At 36.5% G+C, this 19,612-nt stretch overlaps 1 protein-coding gene and 2 long non-coding RNA genes across 3 annotated transcripts in view; 2 read left to right on the top strand and 1 right to left on the bottom strand.

The window, feature by feature from the left end:
- LOC146460489 (complement C1r subcomponent-like) overlaps positions 1 to 19,612 on the bottom strand; it is a gene marked incomplete at its 5' end in the record, with an annotated part of 66,420 nt that overhangs the window by 21,235 nt on the left and 25,573 nt on the right. The gene's annotated exons all lie outside the window — the stretch shown is intronic.
- Positions 13,707 to 15,285, top strand: LOC146460492 (uncharacterized). The gene is made up of 3 exons (XR_014857622.1): positions 13,707 to 14,220; positions 14,431 to 14,564; positions 15,212 to 15,285. It is a non-coding gene; the product is annotated as an uncharacterized LOC146460492 (long non-coding RNA).
- Positions 16,303 to 17,859, top strand: LOC146460491 (uncharacterized). The gene is made up of 2 exons (XR_014857621.1): positions 16,303 to 16,404; positions 17,232 to 17,859. It is a non-coding gene; the product is annotated as an uncharacterized LOC146460491 (long non-coding RNA).

The raw sequence follows: 19,612 nt of genomic DNA, 5'->3' as shown, positions 1-19,612 counted from the left end.
CCAGCCCATTGCAAAAAGTTAGTTTTGGAAATCTTATGCGACCAGTGGCAAAAAGAGTCTTCTATATTTAAACTGAAAAGTAGATCTTGAGTAAAGATCAATCCTGCCATGAAATAATTTTTGTAGAAAACTGGTCTCTTGTCAATGCGAATTTCTTTATTATTCCAAATAACATTTTGCCAGTCTCTCTGAGAGGCAAAAGAGTCACGAAAATCTGACCACCAAGAAAGTAGTTCACAATAAAACTTAGAAGAGATTTTGTAATCCTTAATGTCATAGTTACAATTTAAGAAGAAAAAACCTCCCATCGGTTCTAGCAAGTGCTGTAGGTAGGTTTTCCACGTTCCATTCTGACCTTCAAAAATACGCTTTCACCATGCCAGCCTTAAGGACTTTATCATGCAATCTAAATTGATCATTTTTAATCCACCTTCCTCGTATTCATTTATTACCGAAACGCGTGTTACCTTATCCGTGCCATTCCAAAGGAATTTAAATAACAGTTGATTCAATTGTTTCACTAATTCGTTAGGTGTAGGTAGTACCGAGCACACATAAACAAACTTTGGAATAAGGAAGGATTTGATTATTGTCACCTTACCATAGACAGATAAACCTCTTGAGGACCAAATATTAATAAGTTTTTTAATGCTATCTAATCGCTCAATAAAATTCTTTTCTTTCAGTAATTTTGGATCATACGTGAAATACACCCCCAGGGCTTTTATCGGCTCATTTGACCATTTAATGCCTAACGGTTTTGCTTTATTTCCTTTAGAAGAGCCAATCCACAAACCCTCGGTTTTTGTGCTATTGATCTTGAGTCCTGAGATACTAAGAGCTTCACATGGAGTAAAAAATCTCCTCGAATCTTTTGTCGTCTTGACTATTGGTTAATTTCGAATAACTTAACCGATTCGGTACAACTGACGGATATAATTCCAGCAATTAGAACAGATCATGATGCGATCTTTTTAGAGATTGGCGGAAATCTTGATCATGTGGGTAGAGGACCAAGTTACTGGAAGTTGAATTGCTCTTTACTAGACGATGAAGAATATATTAACAGTACAACCGAAATGATTCCAGTGTGGATTGCAGAAGGACGGGAAGAACTTTCCGACGATCGGTGTGTGTGGGACTGGGTTAAATATAATATACGAGCTCATGCTATCCGTCACTCCAGTAGAAAGGCAAGGCAAAGAAAGGAAACGGAAACAAAACTCCAAAATGAACTAAACGTAACAAAGCAAGCTTTCGAAAGCAACCCTAGTGATTCTAATGCTACTTTGTTTGATGTTGCTCAGAAAGAACTAGAATATTTTTATGAAGAAAAAACCAAAGGAATCATTGTACGCGCACGTGCTAGATGGCACGAATACGGCGAGAAGAGTACAAAGTACTTCTTAAATTTAGAAAAGAGAAATCACGTCAAGAAGCACATACGTAAATTGTATGTAAACGACGAAATTAAAACAAATCCACTCTGCATACTAAATGAGGCAGAACAATTTTACTGCGACTTGTACAAGAGTAAAAACAATCGTCCGGATATTGAAAATGAAATCGATTCCTTTTTAAATAATTTAAATATACCCAAACTCTCTGAAGAACAGAAAATCTCCTGTGAAGGTAAAATCACTTCAGAGGAATGCTTTCGTCTTCTTGATACCTTTCAAACTAACAAATCTCCAGGAAACGATGGAATTCCAATTGAATTTTATAAAAAATTCTGGCCTTTAATCAATGATTGCTTCATAAGGTGTGCAAATGAATGTTTTGAGAAAGGGGAGTTGTCCCATTCTCAAAAGCATGCGATTATCACGCTTATTGAGAAAAAAGGAAAAGATCGTTCTCTTATTGAAAACTGGCGCCCCATTTCTCTTGTGAACGTTGATGCAAAAATATTGTCTAAGGTAATTGCATCGAGATTAAAAAATGTTTTGCCTTATATCATTCATCATAATCAAACAGGGTATATTAAAGATCGTTTCATAGGTGAAACCATCCGTTCCATCTTTGACATTATGGATTGGACTGCAAACGAAGACATTCCCGGCTTAATTTCAGTGGCCGAGTGGTTAAGGCATCCGACTGGTAATCTGGAGATCCAGGTTCAAATCCTGGCTGAATTACATTTTCAATCATTCCCTTAGTTGCATTCAGTCATTTCTGTTCCCAGATTAACTGTTATATGGCGCCGAGGCTTAAGCCAAGGGGCCAACGAATAATACCTATTATGGTGTGCCCGTGAAGAACAACTACCAAGTAGCGGCCCAAGTTTGATCTCTTAAGGAAAATACAAACTTTTCTGTACGTGACAACACGTGCAATTGTTAAACTTTTTAATTGTACGTAGTATGCGATACACAACAAAAGGTGATTACAGCGGATCAACCAGTGTATACAGAGTATGCGCTACCATTTGCAAACTGTTATTTATTATAGGAGACACAAACCCAACATTTCTTTTTATGCAACACCAGCCCCTCGATTATTATTTTACAGACAAAAGGAGTTATACTTACAGATGCCGCAGCTGGGTATTGTTAGAAAAAACTCCTTTGGGCAGTTCCTTCAGCTCGTTGTCAGCCAAGTTCCTGTCAACAAATAATCACACCTTGATGATTGCTATTATGTGACTTATTTTTACTTAAGTTGTGTAGTATAAGCTGTACATGTCCATCTTTACTACTGTAGGTTAACCAATTTATTTTATGTAAGAGATAAATGCCGAGAACGGAGGTATTAATCCATATACATCCCTCGGGCCTACGGCCCTCGGGATGTATATGGATTAATACCGACGTTCGAGTTATTTATCTGACTTATTTCATGAAATTATTCCTTTGTTCAAGGGGACAAACGCCGGCTAATTAGTACCGTCACACTTAGGTGAGAAACGGAGAATAATAGAAGCAACCTGATGTGTGCGTTTCTCGCAGTACTGCTAATGTAAATGAGGGATTTATCTGTATAAATCCCTCGTTTCAGTTAGTTTAATATTCATGAAGTATGTAAGTTAAATAAAGGATGTTGAATAACAAAAGAAAATGTGTGATTCATGAAATAAGTCCAAATAAATAATGATCACAAAGCCGTATTTGAAAATTATTGATCCTCAAAGGAGCCAAAGGCTAAGTAAATTTTATACCAACATGTCCGTCATAATCAGGCTTTTTTACTTATTATATGTTCATGTTAATTGTTGAGTTTTCTACTATCACGAAAGGATTTAAACAAAATATAGGGTAAGACCCTAATATTCTAAGACTATAAAGAAATTTAGAGACTCTCTGAGCAAATTTGCAGTTCCATTGCCTCGATTTTTTTTACATGATAGTTTATGCAGAATCCCATTTTTTTTTTCTTGAATGATGTTTTCCAGATATTGTTAACAAATCGCCTGCAAGTGATCACTCCTTATAAAGTTGTTCTTGACTTTTGTCCTAGATGAGGGAAATTACTGTCACGCCCGCTAAATTGCCACATGACTGTTTATGCCGAATTCCATTTTAAAGGTTTATTTATTTTTCATTATTTTTTTTAATGATTTTTCCAGGGTTTGTTAACAAATCGCCTGCAACTGACCACGTCTAAGACAGTTGTCCATGTTTCCTCCCTGGCTGCTAATAAAGAACTGTTCCATGTGATAGAGGTAATAATTTCATCGAGGATCTGCTCGCTTATTATACCGATTCTTACTTGAAAGGTTTAATAAGGCCGCACGTTGGATCGTCGTGGATATTAGGCTTGTGATTATTTAAAGCGATCAATGCTTCTTTCTTTTATTTGAAATGCTTCTTTGATGCTTCTTTCTTTGCTAGTTTTTCAATGCGTTTGTCGAATTCGTTAGCATGAAATGTAACTTGTGCTTATGTGAGAGAAACCTTTTAATGTATAGAAATGAGTTAACATCGAGCTGTAAACGTTTCAGAAAATTTTTGATGAACACCACCATCAATTAAAGAAAATCGATTTCTTGCCCTCCCTTTTTAGTGAGTAAGGGGGGAGCGGACTAGAAATCAATTTCCTTTGGTAGATTTGGCCGTCCATTACCGATCGAGCGGAGAAGTAGTGAGATGATCCTGATTGTAGAAAATATATTGAAATTTCTCTTAAATCTTGCCACTACTGACAAGTTCAATAATCAGCCACGTTGCCAGCGTGTTTTTCTTTAGTGGCCAAGTGGTTAAGGCATCTGACTGATAATCTGGAGATCCAGGTTCAAATCATGGCTGAATTACATTTTCAATCATTCCCTTAGTTGCATTCATTTCTGTTCCCAGATTAACGGTTATAATGCGCCGTGGCTTAGGCCCCAGGGGCCAACGAATAATACCTATTATGGTGTACCCATGAAGAACACATACTAAGTAGCGGCCAAAGTTTGATGTCTTAAGGAAAATACAAACTTTTCTGTAGATGATAACGCGTGCAATTGTAAACTTTTTAATTGTACGTAGTATGCGATACACAACAAAAGGTGATTACAGCGGATCAACCAGTGTATACAGAGTATGCGATACCATTTGCAAACTGTTATTTATTATAGGAGACACAAACGCAACATTTCTTTTTAAGCAACACCAGCCCCTCGATTATTATTTTACAGACAAAAGGAGTTATACTTACAGATGCCGCAGCTGGGTATTGTTAGAAAAAACTCCTTTGGGCAGTTCCTTCAGCTCGTTGTCAGCGAAGTTCCTGTCAACAAATAATCACACCTTGATGATTGCTATTATGTGACTTATTTTTACTTAAGTTGTGTAGTATAAGCTGTACATGTCCATCTTTACTACTGTAGGTTAACCAATTTATTTTATGTAAGAGATAAATGCCGAGAACGGAGGTATTAATCCATATACATCCCTCGGGCCTACGGCCCTCGGGATGTATATGGATTAATACCGACGTTCGAGTTATTTATCTGACTTATTTCATGAAATTATTCCTTTGTTCAAGGGGACAAACGCCGGCTAATTAGTACCGTCACACTTAGGTGAGAAACGGAGAACAATAGAAGCAACCTGATGTGTGCGTTTCTCGCAGTACTGCTAATGTAAATGAGGGATTTATCTGTATAAATCCCTCGTTTCAGTTAGTTTAATATTCATGAAGTATGTAAGTTAAATAAAGGATGTTGAATAACAAAAGAAAATGTGTGATTCATGAAATAAGTCCAAATAAATAATGATCACAAAGCCGTATTTGAAAATTATTGATCCTCAAAGGAGCCAAAGGCTAAGTAAATTTTATACCAACATGTCCATCATAATCAGGCTTTTTTACTTATTATATGTCCATGTTAATTGTTGAGTTTTCTACCACCACGAAAGGATTTAAACAAAATATAGGGTAAGACCCTAATATTCTAAGACTATAAAGAAATTTAGAGACTCTCTGAGCAAATTTGCAGTTCCATTGCCTCGATTTTTTTTACATGATAGTTTATGCAGAATCCCATTTTTTTTTTCTTGAATGATGTTTTCCAGATATTGTTAACAAATCGCCTGCAAGTGATCACTCCTTATAAAGTTGTTCTTGACTTTTGTCCTAGATGAGGGAAATTACTGTCACGCCCGCTAAATTGCCACATGACTGTTTATGCCGAATTCCATTTTAAAGGTTTATTTATTTTTCATTATTTTTTTTAATGATTTTTCCAGGGTTTGTTAACAAATCGCCTGCAACTGACCACGTCTAAGACAGTTGTCCATGTTTCCTCCCTGGCTGCTAATAAAGAACTGTTCCATGTGATAGAGGTAATAATTTCATCGAGGATCTGCTCGCTTATTATACCGATTCTTACTTGAAAGGTTTAATAAGGCCGCACGTTGGATCGTCGTGGATATTAGGCTTGTGATTATTTAAAGCGATCAATGCTTCTTTCTTTTATTTGAAATGCTTCTTTGATGCTTCTTTCTTTGCTAGTTTTTCAATGCGTTTGTCGAATTCGTTAGCATGAAATGTAACTTGTGCTTATGTGAGAGAAACCTTTTAATGTATAGAAATGAGTTAACATCGAGCTGTAAACGTTTCAGAAAATTTTTGATGAACACCACCATCAATTAAAGGAAATCGATTTCTTGCCCTCCCTTTTTAGTGAGTAAGGGGGGAGCGGACTAGAAATCAATTTCCTTTGGTAGATTTGGCCGTCCATTACCGATCGAGCGGAGAAGTAGTGAGATGATCCTGATTGTAGAAAATATATTGAAATTTCTCTTAAATCTTGCCACTACTGACAAGTTCAATAATCAGCCACGTTGCCAGCGTGTTTTTCTTTAGTGGCCAAGTGGTTAAGGCATCTGACTGATAATCTGGAGATCCAGGTTCAAATCATGGCTGAATTACATTTTCAATCATTCCCTTAGTTGCATTCATTTCTGTTCCCAGATTAACGGTTATAATGCGCCGTGGCTTAGGCCCCAGGGGCCAACGAATAATACCTATTATGGTGTACCCATGAAGAACACATACTAAGTAGCGGCCAAAGTTTGATGTCTTAAGGAAAATACAAACTTTTCTGTAGATGATAACGCGTGCAATTGTAAACTTTTTAATTGTACGTAGTATGCGATACACAACAAAAGGTGATTACAGCGGATCAACCAGTGTATACAGAGTATGCGCTACCATTTGCAAACTGTTATTTATTATAGGAGACACAAACGCAACATTTCTTTTTAAGCAACACCAGCCCCTCGATTATTATTTTACAGACAAAAGGAGTTATACTTACAGATGCCGTAGCTGGGTATTGTTAGAAAAAACTCCTTTGGGCAGTTCCTTCAGCTCGTTGTCAGCCAAGTTCCTGTCAACAAATAATCACACCTTGATGATTGCTATTATGTGACTTATTTTTACTTAAGTTGTGTAGTATAAGCTGTACATGTCCATCTTTACTACTGTAGGTTAACCAATTTATTTTATGTAAGAGATAAATGCCGAGAACGGAGGTATTAATTCATATACATGGATGTATATGGATTAATACCGACGTTCGAGTTATTTATCTGACTTATTTCATGAAATTATTCCTTTGTTCAAGGGGACAAACGCCGGCTAATTAGTACCGTCACACTTAGGTGAGAAACGGAGAACAATAGAAGCAACCTGATGTGTGCGTTTCTCGCAGTACTGCTAATGTAAATGAGGGATTTATCTGTATAAATCCCTCGTTTCAGTTAGTTTAATATTCATGAAGTATGTAAGTTAAATAAAGGATGTTGAATAACAAAAGAAAATGTGTGATTCATGAAATAAGTCCAAATAAATAATGATCACAAAGCCGTATTTGAAAATTATTGATCCTCAAAGGAGCCAAAGGCTAAGTAAATTTTATACCAACATGTCCATCATAATCAGGCTTTTTTACTTATTATATGTTCATGTTAATTGTTGAGTTTTCTACTATCACGAAAGGATTTAAACAAAATATAGGGTAAGACCCTAATATTCTAAGACTATAAAAAAATTTAGAGACTCTCTGAGCAAATTTGGAGTTCCATTGCCTCGATTTTTTTTACATGATAGTTTATGCAGAATCCCATTTTTTTTTTCTTGAATGATGTTTTCCAGATATTGTTAACAAATCGCCTGCAAGTGATCACTCCTTATAAAGTTGTTCTTGACTTTTGTCCTAGATGAGGGAAATTACTGTCACGCCCGCTAAATTGCCACATGACTGTTTATGCCGAATTCCATTTTATAGGTTTATTTATTTTTCATTATTTTTTTTAATGATTTTTCCAGGGTTTGTTAACAAATCGCCTGCAACTGACCACGTCTAAGACAGTTGTCCATGTTTCCTCCCTGGCTGCTAATAAAGAACTGTTCCATGTGATAGAGGTAATAATTTCATCGAGGATCTGCTCGCTTATTATACCGATTCTTACTTGAAAGGTTTAATAAGGCCGCACGTTGGATCGTCGTGGATATTAGGCTTGTGATTATTTAAAGCGATCAATGCTTCTTTCTTTTATTTGAAATGCTTCTTTGATGCTTCTTTCTTTGCTAGTTTTTCAATGCGTTTGTCGAATTCGTTAGCATGAAATGTAACTTGTGCTTATGTGAGAGAAACCTTTTAATGTATAGAAATGAGTTAACATCGAGCTGTAAACGTTTCAGAAAATTTTTGATGAACACCACCATCAATTAAAGGAAATCGATTTCTTGCCCTCCCTTTTTAGTGAGTAAAGGGGGAGCGGACTAGAAATCAATTTCCTTTGGTAGATTTGGCCGTCCATTACCGATCGAGCGGAGAAGTAGTGAGATGATCCTGATTGTAGAAAATATATTGAAATTTCTCTTAAAGCTTGCCACTACTGACAAGTTCAATAATCAGCCACGTTGCCAGCGTGTTTTTCTTTAGTGGCCAAGTGGTTAAGGCATCTGACTGGTAATCTGGAGATCCAGGTTCAAATCATGGCTGAATTACATTTTCAATCATTCCCTTAGTTGCATTCATTTCTGTTCCCAGATTAACGGTTATAATGCGCCGTGGCTTAGGCCCCAGGGGCCAACGAATAATACCTATTATGGTGTACCCATGAAGAACACATACTAAGTAGCGGCCAAAGTTTGATCTCTTAAGGAAAATACAAACTTTTCTGTAGATGATAACGCGTGCAATTGTAAACTTTTTAATTGTACGTAGTATGCGATACACAACAAAAGGTGATTACAGCGGATCAACCAGTGTATACAGAGTATGCGCTACCATTTGCAAACTGTTATTTATTATAGGAGACACAAACGCAACATTTCTTTTTAAGCAACACCAGCCCCTCGATTATTATTTTACAGACAAAAGGAGTTATACTTACAGATCCTGCAGCTGGGTATTGTTAGCAAAAACTCCTTTGGGCAGTTCCTTCAGCTCGTTGTCAGCGAAGTTCCTGTCAACAAATAATCACACCTTGATGATTGCTATTATGTGACTTATTTTTACTTAAGTTGTGTAGTATAAGCTGTACATGTCCATCTTTACTACTGTAGGTTAACCAATTTATCTTATGTCCAAAGAAATAATGATCACAAAGCCTTATTTGAAAATTATTGATCCTCAAAGAAGCCAAAGGCTAAGTAAATTTTATACCAACATGTCCATGATAATCAGGCTTCTTTTACTTATTATATGTTCATGTTAATTGTTGAGTTTTCTACTATCACGAAAGGATTTAAACAAAATATAGGGTAAGACCCTAATATTCTAAGACTATAAAGAAATTTAGAGACTCTCTGAGCAAATTTGCAGTTCCATTGCCTCGATTTTTTTACATGATAGTTTATGCAGAATCCCATATTTTGTTTTTTTCTGGAATGATGTTTTCCAAATATTGTTAACAAATCGCCTGCAAGTGATCACTCCTTATAAAATTGTTCATGACTTTTGTCCTAGATGAGGGAAATTATTGTCACGCCCGCTAAATTGCCACATGGCTGTTTATGCCGAATTCCATTTTATAGGTTTATTTATTTTTTATTTTTTTTTTTTTAAATGATTTTTCCAGGGTTTGTTAACAAATCGCCTGCAACTGACCACGTCTAAGACAGTTGTCCATGTTTCCTCCCTGGCTGCTAATAAAGAACTGTTCCATGTGATAGAGGTAATAATTTCATCGAGGATCTGCTCGCTTATTATACCGATTCTTACTTGAAAGGTTTAATAAGGCCGCACGTTGGATCGTCGTGGATATTAGGCTTGTGATTATTTAAAGCGATCAATGCTTCTTTCTTTTATTTGAAATGCTTCTTTGATGCTTCTTTCTTTGCTAGTTTTTCAATGCGTTTGTCGAATTCGTTAGCATGAAATGTAACTTGTGCTTATGTGAGAGAAACCTTTTAATGTATAGAAATGAGTTAACATCGAGCTGTAAACGTTTCAGAAAATTTTTGATGAACACCACCATCAATTAAAGGAAATCGATTTCTTGCCCTCCCTTTTTAGTGAGTAAAGGGGGAGCGGACTAGAAATCAATTTCCTTTGGTAGATTTGGCCGTCCATTACCGATCGAGCGGAGAAGTAGTGAGATGATCCTGATTGTAGAAAATATATTGAAATTTCTCTTAAAGCTTGCCACTACTGACAAGTTCAATAATCAGCCACGTTGCCAGCGTGTTTTTCTTTAGTGGCCAAGTGGTTAAGGCATCTGACTGGTAATCTGGAGATCCAGGTTCAAATCATGGCTGAATTACATTTTCAATCATTCCCTTAGTTGCATTCATTTCTGTTCCCAGATTAACGGTTATAATGCGCCGTGGCTTAGGCCCCAGGGGCCAACCAATAATACCTATTATGGTGTACCCATGAAGAACACATACTAAGTAGCGGCCAAAGTTTGATGTCTTAAGGAAAATACAAACTTTTCTGTAGATGATAACGCGTGCAATTGTGAACTTTTTAATTGTACGTAGTATGCGATACACAACAAAAGGTGATTACAGCGGATCAACCAGTGTATACAGAGTATGCGCTACCATTTGCAAACTGTTATTTATTATAGGAGACACAAACGCAACATTTCTTTTTAAGCAACACCAGCCCCTCGATTATTATTTTACAGACAAAAGGAGTTATACTTACAGATCCTGCAGCTGGGTATTGTTAGCAAAAACTCCTTTGGGCAGTTCCTTCAGCTCGTTGTCAGCGAAGTTCCTGTCAACAAATAATCACACCTTGATGATTGCTATTATGTGACTTATTTTTACTTAAGTTGTGTAGTATAAGCTGTACATGTCCATCTTTACTACTGTAGGTTAACCAATTTATCTTATGTCCAAAGAAATAATGATCACAAAGCCTTATTTGAAAATTATTGATCCTCAAAGGAGCCAAAGGCTAAGTAAATTTTATACCAACATGTCCATGATAATCAGGCTTCTTTTACTTATTATATGTTCATGTTAATTGTTGAGTTTTCTACTATCACGAAAGGATTTAAACAAAATATAGGGTAAGACCCTAATATTCTAAGACTATAAAGAAATTTAGAGACTCTCTGAGCAAATTTGCAGTTCCATTGCCTCGATTTTTTTACATGATAGTTTATGCAGAATCCCATATTTTGTTTTTTTCTGGAATGATGTTTTCCAAATATTGTTAACAAATCGCCTGCAAGTGATCACTCCTTATAAAGTTGTTCATGACTTTTGTCCTAGATGAGGGAAATTATTGTCACGCCCGCTAAATTGCCACATGGCTGTTTATGCCGAATTCCATTTTATAGGTTTATTTATTTTTCATTTTTTTTTTTTTAAATGATTTTTCCAGGGTTTGTTAACAAATCGCCTGCAACTGACCACGTCTAAGACAGTTGTCCATGTTTCCTCCCTGGCTGCTAATAAAGAACTGTTCCATGTGATAGAGGTAATAATTTCATCGAGGATCTGCTCGCTTATTATACCGATTCTTACTTGAAAGGTTTAATAAGGCCGCACGTTGGATCGTCGTGGATATTAGGCTTGTGATTATTTAAAGCGATCAATGCTTCTTTCTTTTATTTGAAGTGCTTCTTTGATGCTTCTTTCTTTGCTAGTTTTTCAATGCGTTTGTCGAATTCGATAGCATGAAATGTAACTTGTGCTTATGTGAGAGAAACCTTTTAATGTATAGAAATGAGTTAACATCGAGCTGTAAACGTTTCAGAAAATTTTTGATGAACACCACCATCAATTAAAGGAAATCGATTTCTTGCCCTCCCTTTTTAGTGAGTAAGGGGGGAGCGGACTAGAAATCAATTTCCTTTGGTAGATTTGGCCGTCCATTACCGATCGAGCGGAGAAGTAGTGAGATGATCCTGATTGTAGAAAATATATTGAAATTTCTCTTAAAGCTTGCCACTACTGACAAGTTCAATAATCAGCCACGTTGCCAGCGTGTTTTTCTTCAGTGGCCAAGTGGTTAAGGCATCCGACTGGTAATCTGGAGATCCAGGTTCAAATCCTGGCTGAATTACATTTTCAATCATTCCCTTAGTTGCATTCATTTCTGTTCCCAGATTAACTGTTATAACGCGCCATGGCTTAGGCCCCAGGGGCCAACGAATAATACCTATTATGGTGTACCCATGAAGAACACATACTAAGTAGCGGCCAAAGTTTGATGTCTTAAGGAAAATACAAACTTTTCTGTAGATGATAACGCGTGCAATTGTAAACTTTTTAATTGTACGTAGTATGCGATACACAACAAAAGGTGATTACAGCGGATCAACCAGTGTATACAGAGTATGCGCTACCATTTGCAAACTGTTATTTATTATAGGAGACACAAACGTTACATTTCTTTTTAAGCAACACCAGCCCCTCGATTATTATTTTACAGACAAAAGGAGTTATACTTACAGATCCCGCAGCTGGGTATTGTTAGAAAAAACTCCTTTGGGCAGTTCCTTCAGCTTGTTGTCAGCCAAGTTCCTGTCAACAAATAATCACGCCTTGATGATTGCTATTATGTGACTTATTTTTACTTAAGTTGTGTAGTATAAGCTATACATGTACATATTTACTAGTGTTGGTTACCAATTAATTTTTTGTCTAAATAAATAATAATGACAAGGCTTTGTTTAAAATCATTTTTCCTTAAAGGAGCCAAATGATAAATAAATTTTATACCAAGATGACCTTTATAATTACACTTGTTTTACTTTTCATACGTTCATTTTCATCGTTGAGTTTTCTTCCATTATGGAAGGATTTAAACAAAATGTAGGGTAAAACCCTAATATTCTAAGACTATAAAGAGATTTAGAGACTCTCTGAAAAAAGTTGCAGTTCCTACCTCCATTTTTCTACATGATATACATGTTGTGCTTTTGTGTCATTTTGTGAGAGATACTTTCTAATAGATAAAAATGAGTTAAAATCGAGCTGTGAACATTCCAGAAAATTTCTGTTGAACGCTGCAATCAATTAAAGGAAATTTCTTTCTAGTCCCCTTCCTTTCTAGTCAGTAACGAGGGAGCGGACTAGATATGAATTTTCTTTGGTGGATTTGGCTGTGCATCACCGATCGCACGGGAGAGAAGTGAGGTGACCCTGATTGCAGAAAATTTGTTGAAATGTCCACGAGGAGCTTTCCATTATAGCGGAGCTCCCGCGCTCGCCGCAAGGCGCGCGCGAGCGGAGCCCCATAGCCAAAAGATTTTGGTAAACCCATCAGTGCGAGAAATTTTGGTTTGGTTATGACGTCACTTCCGACCTTACATACGTTCGCTACTCCATGTATGCCACCTTGAAATGAGACACTCAAACCCTGTGCTACAGCCCGCTTTTTTACGGAGGGAAGTTGCATCACCAACTGCGTTTTAGAAAAAGAAATAATAATGATAATTGTGACGGAATAGAAAGTCAATTTTTGTGACCAACAGAGGGAGAAAGAGCAATAGGACTAGCGGCGAGAGAAACAAATTGACCAGCACATCATCAGAATATTGAAGTGAAATCGTTTTACTCCGATCCGGCGCGACGAAACGATGGATTTTTCCTCTTGAAGTGAAACGTTTCGCTCACTTAACGTTGTAAAAGGAACTAAAAGAGATTGGAAATGGAATAAAAGGACTGGTTATTCTGAGAAGAGGTGACTGTATATTCACGTGGTTTTGCTGACAAAACTTTGCTGGATTGCTACCGTGGAAGATCTTTTTTTCTTGCAGTGTTGACAGGCCGTTTAATTTAAACTTAAGCTTAATATTGCTAAACCCAGAGCAGTCTTTTGAGCTCATTTTTTTTCGGTCCATGTTCATTATTTCCCTTGAAGTTTTATTTTCTAATCTCCTTCAAATTTTACCTTCCAACAGCGGGAGAAAGAGTAAGACGACTCGCGGCGGGAATTCACATGAAGGGGACATTGATCATAAACAGCAGGCGCCGTGAGTCTTGAAGGGAACACCCTAAAAACCAGAACGGTGGAAAGGCAGAAAATCACCCCAAATCCTAGACCACGGAACGGGTGAGGGTTAGGTTCAAGGTTATAGTTTATTTGGGGTGATTTCCGACGTTCCATGTTTCAGGATTTGGAGTGATTTTCCACCATTCCGCCCTTCCACCGTTCCGGCTTTTAGCGTCGCCGATCTTGAAGTGAAGCATTTTACTCCGATACGGCGCAACGAGACGTTGGATTTTTCCTCTTGAAGTGAAACGTTTCGCTCACTTAACGCTGTAAAACGAACGAAAAAATCAGCAATGGAATAAAAGGACTGGTTATTCTCAGAAGAGGCAAGTACATGTATCTTCATGTGATTTTGTAGACAAAACTTTGATGGTTTGCGGCTGTTTTGCAATAAATTGATTTCTTGCATTGTTGACATGCAGTTAATACTGCTAAGTTCAGAGTAGACCTTTGAGCTCATTTTTTCGGTTCCTGTTCATTATTTCGATCCCTTGGTATTTTATTTTCTAATCTGGTCCAATTTTGCCTTCCAACAGCGGGAAAAAGAGCAAGGCGAAGAGCGGCGGAAAAGGACTCTTTTAGAGGCGGCACATCATAATTAGCGGATCTTAAACAGAAATCATTTTACTATGATCGATCCGCGAAGAAACGTTGGATTTTTCCTCTTGAAGTTAAACTTTTTGCTCACTTAACGTTGTAAAACGAACGGAATAAAAGGACTGGTTATTTCCAAAGAGGCGAGTATATTTAAGCTTAAGTCTTATATTTTTTTTTGTTGACAAGACTTTGCTGACTTTTGCAAGATATTTTTTTGCAGTGTTTACACTGCAACTTGTTTAACTTAAGCTACTGCTAACTTCAGAAAAGTCTCTTGAGCTCATTTTTTCGGTCCATGTTCGTTATTTCCTATGGAGGTTTATTTTCTAATCTCATTCCTTTTTGCTTCATGTAAGAAAATTTGGTTCTCAGGTATTTTACTCAGTGAAACAAACGTCTCGTAACACCTTTTTATCGTTAGCTAGCATAAACTAAGTACTGACAAGTTTTTCTCGCATATATTTCTAATTTTTGCATTTATTTCTGACAATCTTCACAGAGAGCAAACACAAATACTTTAAAGGATAGGATATTTCTTTTCAAAAAACGTTAAAAGCGAATGTAAAATTAGTCAATAGTGTGACCTCATTTTCATCATAACATCAAGCGTACGCAAAATTTGTTCGCTTCTTTGTGCAAATTTTTGAAGATCGTCGTTTAGTTTATCTCTGTTCTGATTGTTATGAATTATCACAGTTTTTTTTCCATTTATTACCCCAGGATACATGTATATTTTAAGTCTGTTTCATGGTTATTGTAGCCTTTTTCTCTTAGGTTTATGTACGGCTTTTTGTTGATAAACAACGTTTGCCTAAGACAGTGACAGTTCGCCTCGATAATCTTTAAAATTAAAAAGAATAATAACAACAACAAAAAAAATAATACTTTGAGCGTGAAGAAAACTATCAAAACTCGATAAATAGCCATTCCCGTCCTGAATATTTATCTACAGTGTACATAATATTTTGATATTTTTTTTGTACCCCCACTCACATCCATGTAGCTTAGAATGTCAGTTCTGCTGAAATGGGTTTTTGGGCTTCAAGAAGATACCTTACTACCTTAATGTACCTTGTTGTATAGCAGATAGTATTTTTATTTGCATGAGGCCGAGTAGAGTTAAGGTTTAATTTTCAAGCGGCAGGGGTATTTTGCAGAATACCGAATGTTGAATCTATGGAAGTCCTTTAATGCAATGGCTGCCATAACACCAAATTAAAGCTGACAGTCTGTATAATCAGTGCTTAGCCCTAAACAGAAAAGAAAAGTGCTTAGACCTTGATAACTCTGTTCGTTGCTTAATAGGTGTCACATCAGATTAATTAAGGCTTATAGAAACGGCTTATTAAACTATACCAAGAATTTTGAAATAAAATGAATTGTCGCATTTTTCGCACTGTTTTCTCAAATCAATTTTTACACTTGAAGGAAGCACTTTAAAGAGCTAAAACTCAAATGGAATTTGTTTGTTTATCTTCAATTTTGGACAGTAGCTAGTTTAACATATAAGGAACAAAGACTTGCCGCAAATTTTTTCTTTTGCAATATTTTTTCTCTGAGCGATTTTTATACGATCACTTCACATTTATTTAATCGTATTTAGAAAATGTTTTGTAACTTTTCACTGCAATTGAATATCACAGAATGCAGATGTATTTTTTTTTAGCTTTGGTCCGGAAACTGAGGAGCAAATTAAATAAGCGAAAAACAAAATTCACTTGACTTGTAGCCTTTAAAAGGTGATTCGTACGCTTGCAATTAGAGATGGTAAAAAATCCATCAATTCATTTAATTTCAAAATTATTGATATAGTTTGATAGCCAGCTCTGTAAGCTTTAATTTGATACAGGGGTTTACATATCTACAGTTTAAACCGGACGTGGACATCGCTTGGACGCGAGAGACCTCTAAAGGTATACGGTAACCTTAATGCTAAACTGTTATAGGTGGCGTAAAATGCGACATTCGGCGTTCAGCATTCTGCAAAATACCCCTTCCAGTTAAGCAACTAACAATATTGTTAAGGTGTAAGCACTTTTCTATACTATTTAGGGTTAAGCGAGTTACCAATAATTATTGACTGTAAAGTGTGTCCACTTCTAGTGCTGCACTTTTTATTTGCCGGCAATGGTTAAAGTTCACACTCACTATCATCATTCTCACTCTCACTCAGCATCCCCTCAGTTTCACTGCACCATGTTTCACCCACAACAACAGTGTCATCTCCACCTTTTTTTATCATTATCATCAGATGTGGGTTGTTAGCTTTTAAAAGACGCTGGCCTGGGACTTTCATTGTCGCTAGTGTCTGTCCTTTTGCTTCTTGTAGATGACTGGTTATTAGCACAATCTTGTAATTTTTTCTTTTACAGGAGGATGAAGTGTTTTTTCAAGTGAGTGTCAAGTTAAAATCAAGATTTTAACCCTCCAGATAGTAGTGACTCTTCCCAATTGTTATCCTCGTTCTCTGTTTCAATTCTTCTCAATGGTCGCTTGACTTCGCAAATCTTTGGAAAAATGGACATGTTTTAAATGGTCTAGGTATATTTTCACTAGCTCCTCAGAAACCACAAACTAAGGTAGAAGAAAAGTCTGCAGTTTCTTTTGCTGTGTTCAGCTTTCCTTCATTGAAGAAATTAGGCATAAAGTCATCAACAGTACTGGTCATGCTTTTCCATCTAAAGACGTAGCTGGAGATTCAAAGACATTTTAATTTGTACCTTAACTTCTCTTTATCCAGGAAAGGGAATGGAATTCTGCCCATCATGGAGCCAGCCAACCATTTTCACATGAAGCGCACTGCTGCTCTTTCTTAACCTCGCAGGTGTCTTTGACAAATTCCATGTATAACTCTAGACACAAATTTTTGCAAAATAATAATTATAGCCAGGCACATGTTTTTTGAAGTTTCACATGCCTTCAAGTAATCATGATTAGCTGGGTCCTGTTGAAAAAAAAAAAACCCGCCTCCTCCTCCCTCTCTGTTACAAATGCCCTTATGTAATCTGACAACAGGTGCATCGTCAATGTGCAACGCTCTGTCATGAGCAACCCTCCATGCATTTCTTTCCATTCTTTATCTTCGTAATTTCATAGTGAGCTAGTCACAGTCGTCTTCCAAATTTCTTTGTCTGATTTGTCATGAAATCTGATAATATTCCATTTTATAGATCTAGAACTGCCATCAGTAATGGCATCTCGGCCACTGAACTTCAGGATTAGTCCTTTCCAGCCAGCTTTCCCCCAGCCACTGCTTTCGTGTGCTCGATGAATCCTGATGCGGTAATCAGACTTGCAAATTCTGGACAATTCGGCATCTCGGAACCTGACCTCATCAAACAATAGCATTATCCAAAACGTGAACTTAGGGGAAAATTTAAAAGTCATCATAGGCCCCCATCTGCATAAATTATGAACCCTAACTCAGGAGTGTTTTAAGATTTGCCACTGCCTGGGCACAAAAGCCAAGCACAGAGGATGTAACCTTTACTGGTAGGTTTATATCTTGTGTTTTAGCTGTAGCAAGAAATAAATTGATGTAAGCTTTTTATTTATCATCACAGATCATGACAGATGTGATGAAAACACAGTATGGCTCATGAATTACTTTGTTAATGGAAGTTCTTGTTGAGGCAATTCATAAACTTGTAAATTATCCATTCTTGTGTGAAAGTTTCTGACTGTGCACTTTTCCCATCAAGGGATAGATCCAGTTGTGTATTAAATGTTTTACCTTTTGATAAATGTTGATGCGATGGCAGGAGCCAAATTGAATGGGCACTCGCTGAGCATATAAAATTTTTCTTCAGCAGTAAAGATTTTAATTAGTTGGCCTGATGTAGGGCTATTGCTCTAGCATGTTGTGTACAACAGAGATTGGCCACTGGATGTCTGGGCCTACAATAGCTGTGTTTATAAGCAACAGTCAGCACTGTCACTCAATCATTCTTATAACTATTGAATTGATAGAGGCTACAGAAATATGCTGAACAAGGGGCATTCCCTATATACTTTACAGTGCAACGAACTCAACTGGGGCCACCCAACATTGATCAGCCAATCACAGGTCACGTTTACAACAAAGGAGTCTGGCCTTGGTAGTTAGTAAACCAATCAAAAACGAGAACATTTCTTTAAATTTCAAAGTGTCGGTCTTATCGGTGGCCCCGGTTGAGTTTGTTGCACTGTAAGACAAAACCTCGCCTACCTTTAGTTATATATATATTTTTTACAAAGCCTGAATATCAGCTGTTTCCCATCTCTCACCAATCATCTAGAAAGATTAGAGACTGATATTCAGGCCATGTTTAATGCAACCAGACCCTGGCTTCTTTTGATAACTGTGATTTAACAGACAAAAGGTGAAACTTCTTATCAGCCATCTCTTTTAATTGAAAGAAAAATTTAAAACTTGGTAGTGGGTAATGAATTATGAAATATGTAGAGTTATTTATTTTTACCATGCAATCTCAGTTATTTGAACTCTCAATGTTTTTCAGCACTCCCAATTCATTGAACAAATAGTTGTTAATTCTCTTGGATTTGCTTTAGTCAGTTTTTTGCCTCCTAGTTTTTGAACAAAATTTATTTTCCCTAGGAAGTTAAAAACAAAAATTGGTACTTCCACTGCAGTGATTGTCACATAACATTATTAAGAAAATGTTAATATGCCAAGTTAATTGTTTTCTGTTACTTAGTTTTGATTATCCAATAATAACTCTTAATTTTCATGGGTTTTGTGACATCAGTAACTAGTGCTACAGTTTTCTACACCTTATCACATAGTCTGGTATAACTTTTTCAGTAACATAAGGAAAAACACTAAATAATATTATTTTCCTTTTCCATTCTGTACAGGGTTTATGTAAAATCTTTATTTATATAAAAATAGTTTAATCCACTGATTGTTTTAGAGAATAAAGTGATAAAATGCTTTTAATTTGCAATATTTCAAGCAAAGTATAATGTTGTACATCATTTTGTGAATTCAGAAGAGGACTATTGCTATACATCAACTCTCTTTAGGCACTCTTGTTCCTTCTATTTTTTTCTCTCTCAGAAAAACAGGATGATGAAAATTAAAGTAAGGAATATTTTTTTAGAGAATGCTTATTAAAATTA

The sequence above is a fragment of the Pavona decussata genome, unplaced genomic scaffold, assembly GCF_977016875.1.
Source record: "Pavona decussata unplaced genomic scaffold, jaPavDecu1.1 SCAFFOLD_212, whole genome shotgun sequence".
NCBI lineage: Eukaryota > Metazoa > Cnidaria > Anthozoa > Scleractinia > Agariciidae > Pavona > Pavona decussata.
This window is presented reverse-complemented; position numbering and strand designations above follow the sequence as displayed.